Genomic DNA, 23756 nt, shown 5'->3' with positions numbered 1-23756 from the left:
GGGAGAAGCAGGCTTCCTGCGGGGAGCCAATGCAGGACTCGATCCCAGGATCCCGGGATCATGACTTGATCCAAAGGCAGATGCTCAACCACTGAGCCATCCAGGTGCCCCCAAAAATTATTAAAAGGGGAAACAAAGATACTGCAGGGTCAGGCTACAGATGTTAGCCCTGGAACCCTTGTTCTAGATAGTTCTGTGTTGACATGAGGGCAGCTGTTGCTGTCTTTAATGAGTAGAGAAAGAGGTCTAGGGGAGCGAGGAGAAAGCGCACAGCGGCCCAGGCTGAGGCCCCTGGATCTAGCAGCACATGCTCTCCGGGATTCTATTTCAGGCTGCCTGGAGACAAAATTGTGTTCTTTGCCACAGGAAGAATGCTCCCTGGGACACAATTGCTAATAGGGCAAGATGAGGGCTGTGGAATGCAGAGCCAGTGGTGGTTACTGTTAGCTTTCCAGCAGGCTTTTTCTCTCTTCTTTCACTGAGTCACATGTATTTTGGTCGATAATTTAGAAGGTCGTTGAACGGCCCCCTCCCCCATAGCCTTCATTTTTGAAAATGTGGGAATTACTGGAGCCTGGGAGCTATCTCGCACATCCACTAGTAATTTTCCAGAGCTCCCCTATGTCATCTGTCTCCCTGACATAGAGAGGGAAGGCGGGAGGAAGAAGAGGAGGGTGTGGACAAGGAAAGGAGAGAGGAGGCAAAGAGGAGGGAAGGGGGAGAGAAACATCTTGCTGACGTCAAAGACCACACTGTACAGGATAACATTACTCGGTACCTCAACCACCCACTCCCTCTAATTTACTAGAAACCAAACGGATTGTTTTGAAACCTGTAGCCTGCAGTCTGTTATTTTGTTTTGTTTAGTTTTCTTTTCTTTTCTTTTTTTTTTTTTTTGCTATTCTCTCTGGACCAAAAGGACCATTAATTGTTGGGAGTTGGAAAGCTACCTGATTCCCTGAAACAGAGGGGATTTCCATGAGCAATAATTCAGCCCGTGCTTGTGTTGGGCGCTGCAGCTAGCGTAAATTGATCCAGCTGCTTGCAAGCTGATGGAAAAGGGCCCCGGGGAGAGCGCGGCATCTGCAGCTGGGGCGGCCGCGGGCTCGGTCCCGTCGCCCCGCCCCGCCCCAGGCCCCGCCCCAGGCCCCGCCCCAGGCCCCGCCCCAGGCCCCGCCCCAGGCCCCGCCCCGCGCGCCCCCTGCCCGGCCCGCGCCCCGCAGCCCCTCGGCCGCTCTAGCGGGCCGCCCTCCCTTGCATCGCGGGCCTGGCTGCGTGGTTCTGGGGAACTGCGGGACCCCGAGGGCGGTGGGGGGCGGCCCTACTGCCTAAGCGCCCTTTGGAGAGTCGCGCGTTTGGTGCGTTGGCCGGTTTGCTTGTGCTTCCCAGAAGCCTCCCCTGGTTCTGTCGTCTGGACACCCAGGGCCTATTTACAAATAAAATCGGAGCTGGCAGCGGTGACCTGTACGTAACCGGACGCTAAGGAGATACTGATTCCACTACCCAGATGGTAGAGTTCAATCTGTTTTCTGGCCAAGGCCGCGCGGTTAATTTTTATCCTAGTAAAAAATAATAAACACGGCATTAGCAACTAAATGTTTATCAATTTGCAGTTCATTTCCAGCCAGATCATTTCACTCCTGCCTGTTTTTACTGCTAGCTGATGCACTGGAGTGCTTTTCCTGAAACCATATGTGACTATTTAAGTCCCAGCCTCCGTAGCATTTATATGGTGCTTTTCACCTTAATTGGATAATATTATTTGGCTATTTCAGGCATGGTCCTCAAATATTGCATTTTAATGATGAAGAAACTGCAGTGAAGGTTGAATGAGTGGCTGGAGATCGCCCCACAGTTCTTGTTTTGCTTTTACATCCAGCACAAACCTGCGTGTGCTGGACCGTGTGCCCGAGCAGGGCCGCCTTGGTGGCGTTTCTTTTCCTCATCTTACAGGGGAGTTAATACCAGAAGAGGTGGCAGAGAAGCATTAACACGGGGGGTTAGGAACTCCGAATAGGATGATGTCCTATCATGAGAGATGAACAACAATAAGAGTACACGGAAGCTCGAGTGCACCCAGCTGCCCAGGCAGCCAACCCGGCCTGCAAACGCTTTGGCTCATTTTGTCATCCTAGTGGACTTACACCATTTGGTTGTGTCATCTACTGTTCATCACCAGACTGTTAGAGCCAGAAACGATTCAGTGATCACAAAATGAAGGCATGGCTATACTGTGAATCATGCAGGCGCTCAACCCTCTTCTCGGCTTCCTGGTTCTCCTTCATTTGAGTGTGTCAGAGAAATCCTGACGTCGCTACATGCTTCAGGGTGGATCCGCGGTGACTGCTTGGGTGAAGGGAGAGAAAAAAGAACTTGCAGGCTCAGCAGTGTCAATCAGAATAAGTGCCATATCCATTCTGTCTCTATCTCCCCAGGGAAATAACTCATTTTCTGGAAGCCTCAGATTTTCCCCCTGTAAAATGGAGAGGACAGTAGGTCTTCTCTCCGTGGGCTGGCATACATATAAGGGGCATATGTACTCAAGGCTTGGCATAGTGCTTGGGATGGAGGAGACACTCAAGAAATGCTGCTGATAAGAAGGGTAGGCTTGACAGGGGCTGGTGGCAAGGGGTTGAAGTTCCTTTATTTGGAACTCCAAATATGAGGCTGTGTCCCATCTCCCAATGAGCAGGTTACAAGTCTTGTGCATGTCTGTGTGTTTTCTTGGTTAGATTGAATATATATATTCTTTTAATGATGCGAGTGAAATAGTCAAATTTCTAGTTATAAAATTTATTGAATTAATTATGTGCAGATATAAAATGATACCCATAAATATACTTATTTAAAAATGTTGCCTTTAAAAAAAACCTTATTATTCAGACTCTTTGTCATCATCTGTCTTTATCATAGCTGGAGCCCCTTTTAAAGTGATCTCTCTCAGTCTTCCAGAACACACCATCCTGCTGCCACCCATATATCTTTGGGATTTAGTACTATTGAGTGTATGTATTGTGGTCACTGGAAATGTTAGCTCAAGTGATCTCCATAAAGGTTACTTCTTGTACTGCTTTTATTTTTATTTATTTATTTATTTATTTATTTATTTATTTATTTATTTATTTATTTTTACTGCTTTTAAATGTGATTTTAATGAGGTTGGGGCTACATAAGGAAATGTGCACACATTTTTAACGATGCATACTAACATACGAAGGAATGAAATGACACGAGGTCTGGGATTTTCTTTAAGATAGTTCAGCAAAGAGGGGGTACCTGGCTGGCTCCACTGGTGGACCATATGACTCTTGATCTTGGGGTTGTATGTTCGAGCTCCACACTGGGGGTAGAGATGACTTAAAAATAAAATCGTGAAAAAAGAATGGTTCAGCAAAGAGGAAAAGGCAAAAGGCAAAAAAGGAACAAGTGAAGCAAATTTGGAAAAATCTGGGTTGTTATTAATCTATATGAAGGGCATAAGGAACTTCATTTTGCTATATGCTCTTCTGATATGTTTGAAGATTTTCATAATAAAACTTTTTTTTCCCCAATGAGCTTTAAAAGACTTACTTTAAAAGCTTTAAAAGACTTACTTACAATATCTAATACTTGCAGGAATAACTACAATAACTTTGAAATATGTTTTATTAAAAACCAAAACCAAAACCAAAACTAAATCAGTCTTCCAGGCAACCTCTGTGATCATACCAGACTAGCACTGGTGGAATTTCTTTCGGGGTATTTTGTTATTTAAAATAATGGAATTGAGTGAGCACTTGACAATATGAAGAACTTTAACAGCCACAAATATATGGTGACATCTCATATTTGCCCACATGTGTTATTTTCCTTTGTGCTTTGTTGGGCTCAATGGATGGGGTTGGTAATGGCCCCAAATGGAGAACTTCTGTAAGTGATGGGAAGACTTGCTGCAGGATCCTTTGTCAAAAGTACTTATTACCTAGTGCCCTTGTTGGCATCTGAGCTGGAAGGCACAGGATCACAGGGAACATGCAGTCCTGGAAGCGGGCCTGGTGGCACAGGCCTGGGGATGGGGTGTCAGTGATGGTGTAAAAGGGGAGAGGCAACATTTTCTTCATTGGGCAATGCTTATCCTCTGGAGAAAGTGCATAGAACTGTGGTCTACACAGCCAGAATGAGAGAGCGGTTGGGTAACTGTCCAGTAAACTCAGCTGAAGTCAGGCAAGAAAGTTTGGGCCTAAGAGTCCTAAATATTCACAGTCTGAAGGGATCAGAAAACTCTTCAAAATTTATGTTAGTTTGGGGGCACCTGGGTGGCTCAGTTGGTTAAGCGTCCGACTCTTGATTTTGGCTCAGGTCATGGTCTCAGGGTTGTGAGTTGGAGCCCCAAGTTGGGCTTGGTTCTAGGCATGGAGGCTGCTTAAGTTTCTCACTCTCCCTCTGCCTCTGCTTATCCCCCACCTCTAAAAATTATTAGTTTTGTAGTTATGGCTTTTCCAAAGGAGGAAAGAAAATTTATTATTTTTAGACATTTTTGAAGAATAGGATTCTTTCCATACAAGCATAGTAGATTATTTGCCACCAAGTATTAAAATTAAGAATACCTACCCAGCTGTGTGGGAAGTCTGGAATTCTCTGGAATTCTTTTTTTTTTTTTTTAAATTGCATTTTCCCCCATGAATGCACTATGTTATGCCAGAGGCCAGTCACCATCTTTGAGAGAGTTACTTCTAACACTTTGGTGTGTCACCTCATTCACACTTACCATATCATAAGAGAATCTTTAATATTTTGCAAGAACCTTCCCCCAATCATAAAAATCACCTTATAGGGACTATCTCAACATTGCAGTGCTAGCAGATTGCTCGGAATGCAGAAAAACAAAACAAGATAAACAAAATACCAGTATCCACAAACAGAAAGCAGGTTCTTTTGGGGAGGTGCATGTCTTTTTGATGAGCTAAGTGTTGATTCTAACCCCAAAAGACAGAAAAGTGTGAGGTTAGATAAGTGTCTGCTAGATTCATGATTGCCATGTGGATTCTGTGAAGTCAGCTTCGAGGTCACCAGCGCTCCCTGCAGAGTAAAGGTCACCAATTGTTCATTCTTGCTCTGATTGGGCAGCTCCTGAAAGCAGAACGTGCACCACCTTCTGGAAGCCCTCTGCTAACTTCAGCTCAGCGACTGTGAAGGTGGATGCTTCTAGCAAGGGAGCTCAGGATGGATTCTGCAGGCATTGCTTGAGCAATGCCAAGTGGCCACTGGCCAGGGTCAAAGTTAAACCAGGAGATGGCTATCAAATGCAGTTGTTGGGTTTGGCACATCTCTCTTGAGCTGCTGCAGAGCAGGAAAGAGAGACGTTTGTTTGTGGCTTCAGTTCATCAGTTCTCCAGTGCACTCTTTAATCTGAGCCTTTTTATTTGCTCAAGAGAAAAACAAGTCTGACTCGCCCACCACGGAGGATTTAAATTGGACGGTCCCATAGAGTCCTCAGCCCACGCCTTTTTACATTTATTTTCCAGCAACCTTATTAGTTGGTTTGGGATGCCTTCTGGTTGTGTGAAAACATTTTCCAATAGATTTGCTGCTGCACATCCTATGATAAATCTAATTGTTTCCCCCTGAATCGTGCTGATCTGGGACACTGCATTTGCACTCGCATGTACACGTTTGCACAAAAAATAGCATGGCTAGATTAAGGAACGCAGATCTGGCTGCAAAGCCGCTTCTGTTGGGTTTTCTACACTGTGGTTATCCTGCCTTCTGGTCGGTGAATAAATACTGTTTGGACGGGGCCTGGCACAGATGCTTTAACCGTAAAGCTTAATGTATAACTAGTATGTTTTTCTTCTGTGTCAGCAGTTGGCACCACGACACTGTAAATAAGGATTGGGTGAGTAGATGGATGTCTGTAGTCAGGGGAGGGGAGGCTGCCGTAAGCAGTTTTGAAATTCATGCCAGGGGTTGCTCTAAGTGATAAGGTAATTTGAGTAACCTGTAAGGACTGTGGATTCACAGGTTTCAAAAACAGGAAAGTCTCTTGTTTAAAAACCCTCTAAAGCAACATGTAGGCTTAGAAAAGAAGCAGGCTTGTGGTTAGGTGATTGTACTTCCTTATTGATATAATGGCTGGTGACGCAAGGCCTCCTGGGATTGCAGCCCAGTGACCGCAGGCCCGACAGTTACCCTGACCGGCTTCTGAAACAGGCCCGGGGCTTTCTGGACGGATGAGAAGTCTAAAAATTTCCCTTTTCATTTCCTCTCTTGTGTGACTTTGTCATTTTTTTTTTTTTTCTAAACCGGTGATTGAAAAGGGAATTTTGCCCGTGCTCTGAAGGAGTTCATCTTGACTTAGTAGCTTCCCTCCCACTCCTCAAAAATCCCACCCTGAAAACCCCAAGCTAAAAAAAAAAAAAAAAAAAAAAAAAAATCATCCATCCTGGCACATTTTTCAGTGAGCCTGTGTTTGATTAATCTGCTTGTGAAGCTGGATTCAAAATGAGCAGCTCTTTAGAAACTGTATGGTTTTTTATTTTTTTATTTTTTAAACCCTCTGGAATGTCTCTGTGTCCTCCGCCTTCTGGGAGTTTAAAGCCCAGGTAAATGCTGTGTCCTTCTGGAAACCCAACTGTCTCACGGCCAGCTGGGAGGCTTGATTGGGGTGGTTTCTGGGGAAGCTCCCAGTATACATGCTCCTGTTCTGAAACATGAAAACAGATGCCATTCCGGGGTGACCCTGCTAACTGACCACAGCACAGAAAGCTCCATTGGCTAGATGTGTGGGCTGTCCTAGGCCTTGGAAACACTCTGTGTTACAAGAAACTTCAGAAAGGGGTTCTCCTGTCTGCCCTGGAGGGGATTCAGTGGGGACAGCTTGGTGGGCTGGACATGCTTTTAAGTGGCCGGTGCTCCTGGTCTCTGTTGAGGGGAGACAGAGGCAAACAGGTAGAAGCCATTTCCACACCCAAATTCTTCCCAAAATCCTTGTGGCTGTATTTTTTGTTACACATCATAAGCACATAGGCATATCCATATGTGTGCATGCATCTATGTACGTATGTACACACACTCACGTGTTATCTATGCTATTTGGCCCAGCCCACGAGTTCCTTTCGTTTTTCAGTGAATTCAAAGAAGATAACATAAGGAAGAAGTGTGTATTTTACTGTTCCAGTAAATTACCAGTGTCACATGCTGAGTCTCACCAAACGAACCCATCTTTACTGATTCCCTTGTCTGGGCCCCGATGATCTACCTGGGATGTTTGCATGTCAGGCTGCTCTCTCTTTTTTTGGTAAGCCCAATATATCTGCCCCAATCATGTCGTTGGGGCCACAAGGAAATGTAATCCTGCCAAGTGTGGGAGCTAATAACTGCCCAAATGTTAAGGTTATGCTGAAAGCAAGAGCTACTTCCTGGGTTATGCATAGGTGTTGTGGTGTGTGTGCATGAGTGCTGTGTGTGTGTGCATGGGTACTGTGTGTGTGAATGAATGCTGTGTGCATGGGTACTATGTGTTTGCCTGGGTGCTATATGTGTGCATGTGTACCATGTGTATGTGTATTGTGTGTGTGCATGAGTACTGTGTGTGTGCATGAGTGCTGTGTGTGTGCGTGACTACTGTGTGTGTGCATGAATGCTGTGTGCGTGCATGGTTATTGTATATGCGCATGACTACTGTGTTTGTGTGCATGAATGCTGTGTGCGTGCATGGGTACTGCATATGTGCATGTCCACTGTAGGCTGCATGTACTGTGTGTGTATATGAGTCCCGTGTGTGTAACTGTGTATGTACATGAGCGCTGGGCGAGTGTGTGTGCATGTGTATAATCTGTGTGTGTATGAGTGCACATGTGCATGTCTACTGTGCGTGTGGTGCACGGGATGTCACAGGGCCATGGCGGGCAGTGATGGGGAAGTTGCTGGCATGGGGGTTGGGGGCCTGCTTGGGAAAAGGTCCATCACTTCAGGAGTTTTCTTCTGTTTTTTTTTTTTTTTTGTCTTCTGTTTCTCTGTCTTTTCCCCTTTAATCAATATGCATGGACATTATAGAAACCTTAAAGACAGGTCCAGGGTGTTATTACATTTCTCCTTCCCGCCTGCGTCTCCCATGAGTTCTAAGTATCTTTTTGCTTCAGCCTCAGGACAAAGGAGAGAGCTTTGGGACTGAGATGATGGAGCAAGGATTCAACACCACACTGTTCTTTTTCACTCTGCGCGTGTGTGCTTCTTGTGTGTCCAAAAACCAGAAAGGAGAAGCCGTAAAGGGAAAATAGGCAATCAGATTGCAAAGAGAGTATAAGTTGGTATTTGTAAAATAAAACTTTTATTCCTCTCCCCAGGACTCTGCCCCAATTTCCGGTCACTAACCTCAGTATCGGCACTGACCCACTTCTGGCTATTTTTATTTGTTCCTTGAAAATGCCCGCTGTGTGATTAAAGTTTACTCTTGTCAACTTTGTTCCTATCCTCCCTGCCATCTGAGTCCAAAAGTGCAGCCCTTCCCACCTCACTCCCAATAATTACGGGTAAGAGCCAGAGAACAGCAGGGTTTTATTGGCGATGTGACACATAGCGACCCTTTCCCCAGCCATAAGAGACATGAGGACAAGCAGCTGCTGCCTGCATGTAGAGCCCTCGGCCTGTGTCTTCACCTTGTGTCTGGGTTCCCCCTCCAAAGCACCACACTCCCCTGGAGATAGCATCTCTGGGTCTCAGTACCTTGGGTGGGAGGGGCAGGTGTCACTGATGCCAGGGCTCTGGCCTCAGCCATGAATGCACAGGTACTTATCTGGGATTACACCCTAAGTCAACAGTGGAACCAGGAAGTGGACTCGGGGTCCGGCATCCTATGGAAAGTTGGATGTATTTGCTTTCCTCTTAAAGCAAACTTTGATTTACTCTTTAATAAGTTACCATGAAGGATATAGTTCTAGAAAATCTAAGTCACGTGTTGATAAAAGAGGAGAGGGAAACAGTGAGTCTTTGCATTCTTCCAGCTTTATCATTAACCCCAGGTTTGGAAATTAATTTGCTTTGGAAGGACTGGTTTCCAAGTTTTCAAGAAGGGGATCGTTCCCTATTGACCAGGTGGTTTTGACACCCTTTGCTGAAGGGCATTCCAAACAGGGTAGCCCACAGCCAGTCGGACCCCTCGGAGGAGCTCTGTGATCCAGTAAAGAGGGACCTTCGCTTCAGCCGGGTTAATGCCTTGGCTTTCTCACTGCCTGTACCACTTGGGCAAACCCTTTCCTTCTTTGGCCTCAATTTCCTTATCTGTAAAATGGGGATAAAAAGTTATTTCCCTCCCGAAGGTTATTACTTAAGGACATGTGTGTGAAGGGCCAGAAGGGAGAGTGAAATGTAGTATATGCTTTGTATACAAGCTGTTGGGAGTACGTATGACTTAAGTCATTTTGACTGTTGGAATACCTCTTCTGTGTTGGCTTTCCAGAAGTGTCTCTAGGAAGTCACCTGCCCCAGGTACAAAATGTGATTTCGTCCTCTGTGCTTCTCCTGCTTGTTTCCACAGGAGTGGATGGAGCTGCCCTGGAAGGACTAGAATAAAAGAATGTTCTTACCTCACTGGTGATGGGGACGCAGGGCTGGGGAGTGGTCGGGGGTGAAGGCTTCCTCTCCTTTGTGTGGTCAGCACTTCCTCATTAAACTCTGTGATCTGCAGACAAGGAAAAAAACACACAAGTAGAAAAAGGAGGCGCCCAGGACTCATCTCATACATCTGTGATGATCTCTGGAGATGAGTGGTATATTTGCTTTCCCAAAGGGCCCAAGCATAACTTTGAGGGAGAAGGAAAACACACTTTTATGAGTTCTAACAAGCCTCTCTTCCAACTGCTCCCATAACAAAGAAGTGAACAAGGGTGCAGATCACATCCTGTGATAAAAACGTCAGGAGCAAAAGGAGATGGGGGATCACACCAGAGGTGAGGGGTGCAGGGGTGGCTATGCCTTGGTGTGGCCACGAGAAGTGCACTGTCTCTAAAGAGTTTACTTCTTTTTAAATTTCTAATTGCCACACATCAGTAATTCTACAGAATATCAGTGATAAAATCCTCCTTTCATGGGGCAGCCACTCCTCCTGTGCCCTCTTGGTGTACACTGGGTGAGCGGGCTGGAAGGGAGACAGTGTGGCCCAACATTAAAGGAACCTACAGTATTTCTTTCCTCCAAAAGAGGCTGGGGAGGGATCCCTGGGTGGCGCAGCGGTTTGGCGCCTGCCTTTGGCCCAGGGCGCGATCCTGGAGACCCGGGATCGAATCCCACGTCGGGCTCCCGGTGCATGGAGCCTGCTTCTCCCTCTGCCTGTGTCTCTGCCTCTCTCTCTCTCTCTCTGTGTGACTATCATAAATAAATAAAAAATTAAAAAAAAAAAAAAAAGAGGCTGGGGAGCCAAGTGTTCAGGCAGAAATTCCTTGGGGGTCAAAAGAGTGACGAGACAGGGAGAGAGATGTGTCCATAGGTAATGTAGTGAGATGGGCCCGGCTGGCTCTGCTTGTGTCCCCCAGGAGCCCGTGAGGTGGGCCTGGGAGTGGAGCTGCCATGGGGCTGTGCTGTACTGAGCTGGACTGGGCTGGGGGGTCATATGTTGGAGACAAGCTAGTAAGTGGGCCTTAGAGCAAAGCTGGAGGGTGACAGTGTGACAGAGGCTGTAGCATTTCTGTATGTCAAGGCTCCTTCCCATTCCATCCTGACCTGGAGGTGGGTGCTCCTGCCCTGCTATTCTTCTAGTTTTGGGGCAAATAGGTCTGGAGACACCTGCTTCCTAACGGTGTGCTTCATTTAACCCTTGCAGCTACCTGGGGAAATGCACAGAGTCATGCTCTTTTCACAGATTAGGAAATTGAAGCTCAACACAGGGCAGGAGCCTCCTCCCCACATCACCCAGCAGGGAAGTGATGGTCTGGGAACTGTCCTGAGTCTGCCACCCCCAGGGCCTCCCTGCAGAAATGATCATTCCTTGCCAGTGCTTTGCACTGTGTGTGAGATCGTTGCGGGGGGGGGGGGGGGGTGGTGGTGGAATACATGGAGCTGCCCTTAGGCTCACGAGACCTGCTTATCATGATTCAGCACAGCCAAAGGCAACACCTTTGGGTTCTTGATGGGCACAGTGCCAGATAAAGAGACTGTCACCAGAGCAGGGGCTGCTTCCCGTGTATGGCAGGACTCCACAGAGCGGCAGAACAGATGTTCAGGGAGCAGTTTGCTCTGGGGTGGCCCTGCAGGAACGTGTTCTTTATTGGTTTCCTGGAATCCTCGCTCAGAGATAGGCCTGGCCATGGGGCTCTGCGGTGGAAGCTCCTAGTTGTGAGCACGTTTTGGCTCTGGAAATTTTTTTTCCCAAAGATTTTATTTATTGATTCATGAGAGACACACAGAGAGGCAGAGACACAGGCAGAGGGAGAAGCAGGCTCCCTGTGGGGAGTCCGATGTGGGACTCGAACCCAGGACCCTGGGGTCATGACCTGAGCCGAAGGCAGATGCTTGACCACTGAGCAACCCAGGCGCCCTTTGGCTCTGGGAAATTTGAGAGAGACTCTCAGCACTGTCTCTATGCTTGGGATTTGCTCATCCCTTCCTCCCTACTTCTCCAGCACAGAGGAAGCCTCAGGAAATGAGGGAAATGTCTTAAGAGGGAGTCCACCCAAGGTGGCAGAGTCTGGTGTGATGCAAGTCCCCTTGTTTGGATTCATCACAGCCCTTCTACGGGGTTCCTTGGAGGCAGGTGCCTGAGCAATGGGGCAGCCCCTGCCTCCTGGTCCAGGGCCCCACAGGGTGGGGGAGCTCCAGCACCTGGCCTCATGTGACCTTGGGGTCACACGCCGGGGTCTGCCCTTGGGCCCTGCCCCCCTCAGAGCAGAGCAATCTACCTTGGAGAAGGAAGACCTGGCCTGTCCGGGTTATTTATGTGTCTTCTGGCCTGCCTTTGTTCTGCAGAGCGGTGTGCATGAAAGGCTGGTGGGGCAGGGGAGAAGTGCCCATCAGTGACTCACACAGGAAATTGGAAATCGGACACCGAGGGTCTACCCCCAATCCCTCGGACTCACAGCCTCTGGCTTAAACAAACCCAACACCCGCCCTGACCTTTGCTCCCCCTCCATCTGTGGCTGGCCCGGCCTGCCAGCAGCCCGCTCTCCCTGCCAGGCCAAAGCTTGCACAAGTCCAGCCTGGGAGAGATTCCTTCAGGTGTCCAAAGGAAGGCTGTGGATACAGCCTATGATTTTTCTTTTCTGTTTTTTTTTTTTTTTTTTTTTTGTTTTTTTGGTCTCCAACAAAGTGAATCCTTAAATTTTTTCTCTTTAAATTTTCATCCATTACTTTCATCAACGCAAAGAGATAGAACATTTGGCAAAATTATTTTAAGTAGCACTCCAACCTGTGATCGTAATTTCAAATCAAGGAATTTGCTGAGCAGCTGTGGGAAGAACAAAGGGCCTGGGGGAGGGGAGCCTGCGTGGCCAGAGCAGAAGCAGCTGGGGAGGCAGGTTGTGCATACATGGAGGGGGAGCTGGTCTTCTCGGGCAGGCAGTCCATCTATGCGGGGCGGGGTGGCACTGCAGTTTCCATCTGCTGAACACACCACAGGCTCCCCTTAAAAATATATACATGGAGCAGAGGATTCGGAGTCAATTCAATAAGACGGCTGAGAGCTTTAGCTCAGGAGTGGGACAGACCCGGCCCTGAATCCTCAAGCTGCGCAGCTCACCAGCCTCTCCTGAGTCATCTATGAAATGGGAACAGTCATAGCAACCACATCGTAGAGACCATTATGATCTATATTCCTTTATCTGGCCTAGTTACTAGCACGTGGTAAGGGTTCACAATGCTATTACTATCGCCGGCCCTCCGAAGTGGACAATTTATGTGCTTCATCTTTGCAAATGATTCATTCAGCCAACATCTGTGGAGTGCCTATTACGCTCCAGCTGCAAGGCTGGGTGTTGTAGGAGTACAAACATATAAAGCATAGGAATTAATATGCTGTTAGATAAATAAGAATACTTCTATTGAGTCGAGGAATAATGCCTCCCAAGACCATTTAATTCATTCACAAAGAACTTTTCTGAATAGATGGTCTAGCACAAACGATTTGAAAAATATACGAGTTAAAAAAAAAGGAAAGCTGTCTCATTTCCACTTGTTTTTGAACTCACTGCTTTTCAATAAAACTATTATCCAAATTAACTTAAATTCTTAAAATAAGCCTGGCTTCATACCTAAGAACTTCAATCAGCTAATTTGCAGATAATCAGACCTATTTGCAAACAATCTGATTTGTCTAAGCACCGAAGAGTGACACGTGTGTACTTAGAAAGGCTTTCACTTGTCAGGATTATCCAATTGTGCTAAATTACGGCTCTGAGAATCAGACGTTATCTAGACCAACCTCTCCTCCTCTGAACAGTATTTGTGAGAGATAATAGGTAAGCGTCTGCTCCAACTCTACTAGGAAAGGAGAGCTCACTACTTTAGAAGGTAGTGAGGTTGAACAGCTCAAAAGGTGCAAGATGGAACAGTTCATGGGAGATTAATTTAAATTTGTACAGCACGTGGAAAGGATGAAAAGCCTTTTTGTTGTTTCTGCGTTCATCCTGCTCCCCATTTCTGTAGCCTGGTCTTGCTTTGACTGCTTGTCTATCTTTCCCCTTTCACCCTGAGCCACCGCCTACCTTCTGCCCCGAGAGAAGCAGCGCTAGCCCTGGTCACTGTTGGGTGGCCAAGCGTACGGCGCTTTGGAAGCTGAGAGCCAACATGCAGTTTATCACTCCTTGCCCTGTTCTCTGGGGGTGGTTCAGCCAGGCTCTGCTTTCTTGGAAAACAACAGTGAACTTTGTTCAGCCAAAGGCTTATTTCCTAAATTCTGATATTTGCTCACTGGCCCTCCTCTCTCCAGCTGTTCCCAACTGCTGACCACTTCTTAGGCATGCGGCTAGCTGCCTCTGCTACTCCAGCACTTTTTGGAAGGCAGCCACGAGGGGCCAAGGCAGATGAGGCACAAGGACTATTGCTCGTGGCCTTGGCTTTGTGGTCTGAATCCATGATTGCGTCATTTGGAAGGTGTGCGTGGGACTACCTTTGAAACCAATGGGCTAAGAGCAGAACTTTTAATGAGCACAACAGTAGCTCCACGAAAATCTGTAGTTGCTTCATTTGCTTCACACGTCTGGTTGCCTGTAGAATTGTTATAATAATAATAATAATAATAATAATAACAATAATTAATAAAAGCAAATCAAGAGCAGCTAAAGTAAGAAGAGAAAAGGCAAAGGTTTATTTTTGGAGTTCTTGAATTCGGAAACTCCTTCTGGCTTCCTCATTTCTCCTCACTCAGCTTTCATTTCATGCGGGCTTTGGGGCTCTGGTCTTTGCCTGGATCCTAAGTCCCAGAGGCCCTTCTGGCTCTCCAGATCTTAGAATGAGGTTTCATCCAGCCTTTCCCACCCCACCTGATGGTTGTCCACTGGCTGGCCCCTGGGAGTTGCTGGAGAAACTCAGTCCCTGGGTTGAATTGGTTCCAGGCTGAATTCTGAGAGGCTCACCCAGTGGTCTCCAAATCCCCTAGGCCGCATCTGGAATGTAAGATGGGCTTTGTTTAGCTTGAGTGGCATTTAACATAATTTGGTTTGGTTATCAACATTTTAGAAACAGGAGATCACAAGAAATCCAGATTTTTAGCTCAACTCGAAAAATTGGAGACGGGGCAGGATTGTATCTTTGGTCTCTCTGGACCCGAGTGGTAGCTGCCCCTCTGACAGGTGGCACACACTCTCCACTTGGCCACCATCTCTGCAACAACAGAGAGTGTCTTTCTGGACCCAGAGCCAGAGTATTAGATGCTAGTGATCCATGGGCTTCCCCCCTCCCACCACCAGCCTCTCCACATGACCTCATTCATAAAGGGCCTGCCTGATTCTTCTGCACATTTGAGTTTGCTGTCCATGCTCAGTGGAGTGTGTTTAGCAAGAGGATTGCTGAAGACACTCCACTCCTTATCTGTATTAGACTCCAGGCCCACCACATTCTTCTTGCTTCCCTTCTTCCTTGCTTCCTTCCCTTCCTCCTTCCTCCTTTCTCTTTATCTTTTATCACCTCTTAAACAGAAAAATAAAACATACCTATGGAAAAGTACTCACAGCAGAGATCTATAGCTCAATGATTTATCACTAAGTCCACACCAGTGCCATTACCAGGTCCACAGACAGGACTGTGCAGCATTCTAGAAGCATTCTTTCCCTCCTTTACTCCTTCCCCACCACTGGTAACCACTATCCTGACTTCCATGGTAAAATATCCTTGATTTTCTGTATAGTTTTACCAGCAAAATATGTGTTAAATGCTAGTTTTGCCTGTTTTTACAATCTCATGCAACTGTGACTCTACAATATGTATTCTTTCATGCGTGGCTTCTTTCACTCAACCTTGTACCTATAAAATTCACCCCTGTTGTGTGGAGATGTAGTCTATAAATTTTCATCACTGGATAGTATTACCTTTTATAAATGTGACACGATTTTGTCTTTTTATTCTACTCTTGATGGTCATTTGGGTTTTTCCCAGTTTAGGGCTAGTATAGACAGGGCTGCAAAGGGCATTCTTGTGCTTCCATGCTGGTGCATGTATGCTTTTCTGAGAGTATTACCTCCGAACTTGGGATTTTTCCCATGGAAAGGTTTTAAATTATGGATTTAATTTGTTGAAGAGTTATTTGGCTAAGATTCATATTTTTTCTTGTGTCCATTTTGATAAATTACATCTTTTAGGAACTTAGTATTTATCTAAATTTTCAAATGTAATGGCATAACATTGTTTATAATATCTTCTTAACAATTTTTAATGATGATGGGCTCTGTTGTGATGTCTCCTTGTCATGCTTGACAGTGATTATGTTTATCTTCTCTTTCTTTTCCCCCTTGCTCAATGTTGCTAAGTTTTGGGGTTTTTCTAAATCAGTTTAAAAAATACTTTATTTATTTATTCATGAGAAATACAGAGAGAGAGAGAGAGAGAGAGAGAAAGAGAGAGAGAGAGACAGAGAGAGGCAGAAACACAGACAGAGGGAGAAGCAGGCTCCATGCAGGGAGCCCGACGTGGGACTCGATCCCCGGTCTCCAGGATCAGGCCCTGGGCCGAAGGCGGCACTAAACCACTGGGCCACTGGGCTGCCCTCTAAATCAGTTTTATTACTCTTTCCAAAGAATCCAATTTTTGGTTTTGTTGATATTTCCTATTGTATATTTGTTTTCTAGTTCATGAAATTCTGCATTCATCTTTCTTTTCTTTTTTCTTTGGGTGTAATTTTCTGTACTTTTTCTAATTTAAAAAAAATTTTTTTTTATTTATTTATGATAGTCACACACAAAGAGAGAGAGAGAGGCAGAGACACAGGCAGAGGGAGAAGCAGGCTCCATGCACTGGGAGCCCGAGGTGGGATTCAATCCCGGGTCTCCAGGATTGCGTCCTGGGCCAAAGGCAGGCGCTAAACCGCTGCACCACCCAGGGATCCCTACTTTTTCTAAATTTTTAAAAAGATTTTATTTATTTATTCACAAGAGACACAAGAGGCAGAAGACACAGGCAGAGGGGGAAGCAGGCTCCATGCAGGGAGCCTGATATGTGACTCGATCCTGGGATTCCAGGAGCGTGCCCTGGGCCAAAGGCAGATGGTAAACTGCTGAGCTACCCAGGGATCCCCTTTTCCTAATTTCTTGAGTTGAGCGTTTAGTTTATTGATTTTAAGATGTTCTTATAATCTAATATATGCCAGTAAGATTATATGTATAATTATTTATTTTTTAATTAGTGTGGGGAAGGGCAGAGAGAGAGGGAGAGAGAGAATATTAAGCAGGCTCCATGCCCAGTGGGGCTTGATCTCACAATCTTGAGATCATGACCAGAGCTGAAATCAAAAGTTGGATGATTAACTGACTGAGACACCAAGGTACCCCCCCCAAGTAAAATTATAAATGACAATCTAAATACAGCTTTAACTTTATCCTATGAGTTTAATATGCAACATTTTGTATATTTTGTACAAATTCAGTCATTTGACATTTGTTAAGATTTGCTTTATGGTTCAGCATACAGTTGATTTTTGAAACTCCCTTGTGTTCTTGAAAAGAAAGCGTATGGTTAGTAGTTGTGAGCTCAGTATTCTGTTTGTATCTATTAGGTTATAGCTGCTGACTGTGTTGTTTGAATAGTCTGTTCTTACTGACTTGTCTATTTGTTCTGTTAGATATTCAGAGAGATGTGTTAAATTCTCCCATTATTATTGTGAAGAGTATTTATGAATATTTGTTGGTATTTGCTTTATATGTTTTGAGGCATTGGGTATATGTAATTTTCAAATGCTATAGCTTCCTGGAGAATTGAAATTCTTACCACTAAGAGTTGAAATTCTTACCACTTCTTTATCTCTAGTAATACATTTCACTTTAAATTCTATTTTGTCTAATAAATAAAATAGGTACTCCTATTTTCTTTGGATTAATGTTTACATTGGATATATCTTTCTATCTCTTTACTTTTATCTGTTCTGCATCCTTAAGTGTTAATAAACTTCTCTTGTAAACATCATACAATTAAACAATTAATCTAGTCTGACAATTTTTGTCTTTTAATTGGTGCCTTTGGTCTGTTTATATTTATACAATTTAATTAACATTAAATTTAGTGTAATTTCTGATACATTTGGAATTAAATCTACCATACTATTAAGTGCTTTCTATTTGTTCTACCTATATCTTATCTTTATCTTTCTCTCATTTTATTGCTTCTGTTGGATTATTTTTTAATAATTCCATTTCCTTCCTCTATTACTTTGGAAATTGTATATTTTTGTGCTATTCTTTTGGAGATTGGCCCCAGGATTACAGCATAAACTATTGTGTTGTTAGGGTCTAATATTAATTGATGGTTTTATATTCTCAGGCGTTTCAAGGACTCTGGAACACTACTCCATTTGCCCCCTCCCAAATTATTTTATATTATTGGTTTTAATTTATTTTTATTTTATTTTATTTTTATATTTTAAAATATTTTATTTATTTATTCATGAGAGACATAGAGAGAGAGAGGCAGGGATCCCTGGGTGGCGCAGCGGTTTGGCGCCTGCCTTTGGCCCAGGGCGCGATCCTGGAGACCCAGGATCGAATCCCACGTCGGGCTCCCGGTGCATGGAGCCTGCTTCTCCCTCTGCCTGTGTCTCTGCCTCTCTCTCTCTCTGTGACTATCATAAATAAATAAAAATTAAAAAAAAAAAAAAAAAGAAAAAAAGAGAGAGAGAGGCAGAAACACAGGCAGAGGGAGAAGCAGGCTCCTTGCAGGGAGCCCAGTGCGGGACTCAGTCCTCAGACCCTGGGATCATGCTCTGAGCCGAAGACAGATGCTCAACTGCTCAGCTGCCCCGGCATCCCTATTATTGTATTTTTTAAAAAGATTTATTTATTTATTTGAGAGAGAGAGAGAATCCTGAACAGACCCCTTGCTGAGTAGGGAGCCAAATATCTGGCTCTGTCTCAGGACCCTGAGATCATAACTTGAGCTGAAATCAAGAGTCAGTCACTTAGCCAACTGTGCCATCCCAGGTGCCCCTATACTATTGTCATGTATTTCAAGTGAGACATATTTTAAATCTAACAGGTTTTAAGTTATTTTATATAACCACTATCCATTTATATTTACCTATATGCTTGCTATTTTCTATGCATTTCTTTCCTTCCTGCATTTCTGACTTTCCACCTGAGACTATTTCTCTTGGACCCAAAGAACCGTCTTTAATATTTCCTTTAGTGTGAGTGACAGATACTCTTACTTTTGGTTTATAACTATCTTTAGTTGATGCTCTTGGATATTTTGGTTGAGTATAAAGTTCTATGTTGACAGTTATCTACTTGTAGCCTGTTAAAACTAGTTTTCATTGTTTCCATTGAGAAGTCTGCTGTAAATCTCATTCTTGCTCCTTTGACAGTAATCTGTTTCTTATTCTCTGACTTCTTGTAATATGTTCTCTTTGTTTTAGTTTTCAACAGTTTTATTATAATTCATTTAGGTGTGAATTTCTTTATTTCTCATGGTCGGGGTTTTTAAGGGCTTCTTAAATCTATAGCTTTATGTATTTAATTAGTTTTGGAAAAATCTCAGTCATTACCTCTTCAAACATTGCTTTTTTCCCCCATTTTCTCTTGTCTTCTTTTTAGGATTTCAAGTACTTTCTTGCTAGTATTATTTCTCTCTTACCCTCTCTTTTGTTTTCCCTCCTTTAATCCTTTATGTTTCATTTTATATATATTCTTCTGATCTAACATCCAGTTCACTTCATCTTTGTCTGGTATGCTATGAAACCCATCCACGACTTCTTAAATTTGGAGATTATATTTTTTAGGCCTGGAGTTTCTGTTCATTTCCTTTTCATGATTTCTAATTATTTTCCAAAATTCTCAATTTTGTCTTTTATCTCCTTGAATATAACAAGCAGACTTATTTTAAAGTCTGTCTGATAACATCAATATCTGGAGACCCCCTTTTTTTAAAAAAAGATTTTATTTATTTATTCATGAGAGAACACACACACACACACACACACACACACACACACAGAGGCAGAGACACAGGCAGAGTGAGAAGCAGACTCCATGCAGGGAGCCTGACGTGGGACTCGATCCCAGGTCTCCAGGATCACGCCCTGAGCCAAAGGCAGCGCTAAACTGCTGACCCACCCAGGCTGCCCTCTGGAGACCCTTTGAGTTTGTTTCTATTGTTCACTGTTCTGCTGATTTTTATTCTTGTTATTTTTGCTTCTTAAATAGTTATTTTTGCTTTTTATAGCAGATGTATTTGCAAAACTAATTGTGGAAATGATTTGAGGCTTACAATGATACCTTCCTCTAGGGAGGATTTACTTTACTTTTTCAGGAGCCTGGGAGCACTAGCACCTTGGATTAATTTAGCCCAATTTTAAGAACTGAAAATGATTTGAAGGTGAGCTACATTATCTGCAAAGGCCTAGCTATTTCTGGTTAATATTTTCTCCTATGGTACAATCCTTCGGTGTCCTATCCTAAAGATAAGGATTTTCCTGGGACATCCAACTAGGCAAACTCTGGACTCCAATTCCTGATTCTTTAGCTGTATGATACTGTCAGAAGGGCTATTCAGCCCCTTAGCCTCTCTGCTGCCTAGTCTGGAGTTGGCTAACAGTCCAGTGGAAGAGCAGCTTCTGGCGTTGGATCTAACTTCTGGACCTCCATTTCTTCCAGTTCCTAGCTTGGTAATTCTTCACTCACTCTGTGTCAACTATCTGATGCCTCCAGACAGATGATTTTTACATTTTATGTAACTTGTATGTTTGTCCTCACTGGGAAGATTGAGGCAAATTACCTAGTCTCCCATGGTGCTCCTCTAATTTCTCCTCATTGTCAGACTTTTTTCTTTTTCTTTTTTTTTCTTTCACACCTCAGGGGGAAAAAATATCTCTTCTTCTTTCTAAAGCAAGCCCTTACTTGTGTGACTTGGTCTTCTTTCTCTCCATACTTGTCTAGAATCATAAAGCATCTTCAGTCTCTCCCTTCACACTGGGCCTTCCAGTGCAACTATCCTCTATACACAAAAAATAAAGCCATGCTAAACCTAAACCTAAACTCTGCAGTTCTAGCCAATCACCAGACCATGTGGTGCTATTTTTGATGACAGTTTTTGCTAGAACAGTGTCTCAGTTCCTTTTTTTTTTCCAGAATAATGTTGACAAGTCTGCTCAAATTAGTGTTCCCATCTTGATTGATTCACTTGGCCGGAATAAATTTACAAATCAGTGGAGAATAGTGGAGGAGGGATGGAAAAAAGAAGAGATGGAAGAGGAAATTATGCAGTCCAGCATGTAATTTTTTTTCTATAAAGGTTTTCTCTCTCTTGCTCCTACTATTTCCCTCTCCTCCCTTTTAGTGTCAGAGTTTTAAAAAGGGTAATCTATTCTTGCTGTTTCTGAAACATACATTCTTATTTAAAGGTCACCAAAACATCCCAGCTACCTACCCTGTGACCTTTTCTTGGTCCAAATTCTCCTTGATCTTTTTGCAGAATTTGTCATGGTTTCCACCTCTTTCTCTTAAATTCTCTCCTCCTGCAGGTTCTGGGATTCTTGACTCTCTGAGCTCTGCTGACTAGTCATTTCCATTTCACCCTTCATTCTTTTTTTTCTACTTCCCAAAGGTAGAACTTCCTGAAGGTTCTTGGCCCTCTTCATTTCGCTCCTCTTCTCACTTCTTCTCATTATAGACTCTGACTTCATAAATTTATACACACCTTTTTGTACAAGGACACCCAGATCTAAATATCTGGCCCAAGCTTCTCTGCAGGCTTTCACTTTTGCATTTCTGAATGACTGTCAACGTCTTCTATCTGAATGTTCTAGAGGTCCTACCAAATTTTTGTTTTCATTGAGCTCATATGGGGTTCCTGGGTGGCTTAGTCAGTTAAGCATCTGACTCTTGATTTCAGCTCAGGTTATAATCTCAGGGTTGTGTGACTGAGCCTTGAGTTGGGCTCTGTGTTCAGTGTGGAATCTGCTTGAGATTCTCTCTCTCCCTCTGCAGTCCCCACACCCCACCCACTTGCACTCTCTCTCTCTCTCTAAAATAAATACATCTTTAAAAAATTGAGCTCATAATTTCTAACTGTAAACTTCCTCTTCCTTCTAATTCCCTGTTCATCATTTGTGTACTACATCCCTATGTCCACTTTTCCCTCTACATTAAGTGCTCTTCCCTTCACCTCAACTTGTTCACATCCCATATAGTTTCGTAGGACCAGTTCAATGCTCCCTCCTTCAAGAAATCATCAGGTAATGTGAAAAAAGTCTGGATTTCAGCAGTGAGAGAGATATGGTTCAAATCCAGGCTCTGTTGTCTTCTTTTGTCACAAATTTTTCTCACCCATAAAAATGGGAATAAGAGTGACTAATTCACAGGTTATTGAACAGATTAGATGAGTTATTTATGAATATATTCCATTTCTTTTACTTATTCCTTAGCAGTAAGGTTCATTTTTGATTCACGTGGCTCAAGTACTTATTAAATAGTTACCAAATGAATGGATTAATACTACACAGTTTGCCAAACAACCTGGTGCTGATGTCAGCATTTTATTCACCAGTTAAAAAAGTCAAACCCATAAAAAAAAAAAGTCAAACCCATTTTATTTTGTTCACTTAAACATTACTTGAGGATATGCAGTCACTACTTTGATATTTTTATTTCTATCTAATTTAATGGCTTGATTTAATGTCACATAGCTGCTAAGATAGGTGATGCAATCAGGCCTTTTAGAGCCACCATAGCCTCCATCTGTTGTTGCCTTCACAAGGGAAGTTTGGATTATTGTCTAGTGGGTTGAATGGTATAGATAACTGGCGTTGGCTGGAAAGGTTCGCAAATCCCATCACCTCTTTTTATTCCTTTTTAATTTATCCAGATAATTGCTTCAACTCTTCACTTCTCCTGATCTTTGTCAAATAGCCTATTGGGTCCAGGCAGCCATCTGTTCATATTCCCCTAGTCTCGTGTCTCTTTTGACCTTCTTTCCTCCTCCTTAAAGGTGGGTGAAGCTGGCTTTGGAAAACCATCCCTCAGCTGGGAAGTGGCCCTTTTCCAAGAGTTCATCAGGCGCAATACACCTGTCTGCCGGGGTGGACATGCCAAGCACTCATCTCCCTCCTGGCCTATCATATACAGCTGAATACGTTTGGCTGAAGCCCTAGTAATTTGGTTATTCATTTTCTGCTCTCAGCTGAGTGCAGACCACCTGGTCAGAGCTTGGCTCACCCACCTCTTAGTTCCCTTGGCTGATAGTGTCTGGCAGCCGCAGTATCTTAGCTCCTTTCTGCCTTCCCCACTCTTCATCATTAGGCAAGTCCTTTAAGGAAAGGATAAATGAAGGTGAGGTGAGGTATGAGCACGCATGGTGGAATTGCCATAGAATAACTGGGAAGTTCCTTAGAACAAAGTTTTCTGGTCATGGGCAGTCTAACAGGCTGAATAATGGCCCTAAAGATATCAAGATATCAGGCCCTAATCCTGTAACCTGTAAATGTTACCTTATCTTGAAAAAAGTACTTTGCAGATATGATTAGATTAAGGATCTTTCAGATGGAGAGAGTCTGGATTATCTAGGTGATCCCTAAATGCCATTGCTGGTGTCCTTATAAAAGAAACATAGAGGGAGCTTTCACACACACACACACACACACACACACACACACACACACACACACGCATGAAGGCAATGTGAAATTGGAGGCAAAAATTGGAGCGTTGTAGCTATAAACCAATGCCAACAGCCAACAGAAACTGGAAGAGAGGAGGAACAAATATTCCCCTAGAGCCTCCCCAGGAGGCAGGATCCTGTTTACACCTTGACTTTGGCCCAGCATTACTGATTTTGGACTTTCGGACTCTGGAACAGTGAGAGAGTAACTTTAATGGTTTTATGCTAACAAGTGTGTGGTGATTTGTTACAGTTGCCCCAGGAACCCAGAGCAGCCAGTGATGAGGAGGCAGAGGCAATCACTGCAATATCCTTTCTAGGCTAGAAGCCCCCATCCAGCAAACCCATGCCTGGGGTGCTCCAAATGCCATGTCATAGTAAGTCTGCAAATAATTACCAAACAACACTTTGATCAGTGTTCAGCTGCAGTGCATAGGAGCCACCCTAGTTAGCATAAGCAGCAAGAAATTCTTTGCAAGGAATTCAAAGGCTAGCAG

General features: G+C 44.0%; 1 long non-coding RNA gene across 1 annotated transcript; it reads right to left on the bottom strand.

Annotated features, from left to right (window-relative positions):
• Positions 1-6541: 6541 nt before the first annotated feature.
• On the bottom strand, positions 6542-13920 carry LOC121487776. The gene is made up of 3 exons (XR_005986911.1): positions 13671-13920; positions 9564-9658; positions 6542-6682 (listed from the first exon to the last, which is right to left on the bottom strand). It is a non-coding gene; the product is annotated as an uncharacterized LOC121487776 (long non-coding RNA).
• Positions 13921-23756: the final 9836 nt, after the last annotated feature.

Source organism: Vulpes lagopus, chromosome 3, assembly GCF_018345385.1.
Source record: "Vulpes lagopus strain Blue_001 chromosome 3, ASM1834538v1, whole genome shotgun sequence".
Classification (NCBI taxonomy): Eukaryota; Metazoa; Chordata; class Mammalia; order Carnivora; family Canidae; genus Vulpes; species Vulpes lagopus.
This window is presented reverse-complemented; position numbering and strand designations above follow the sequence as displayed.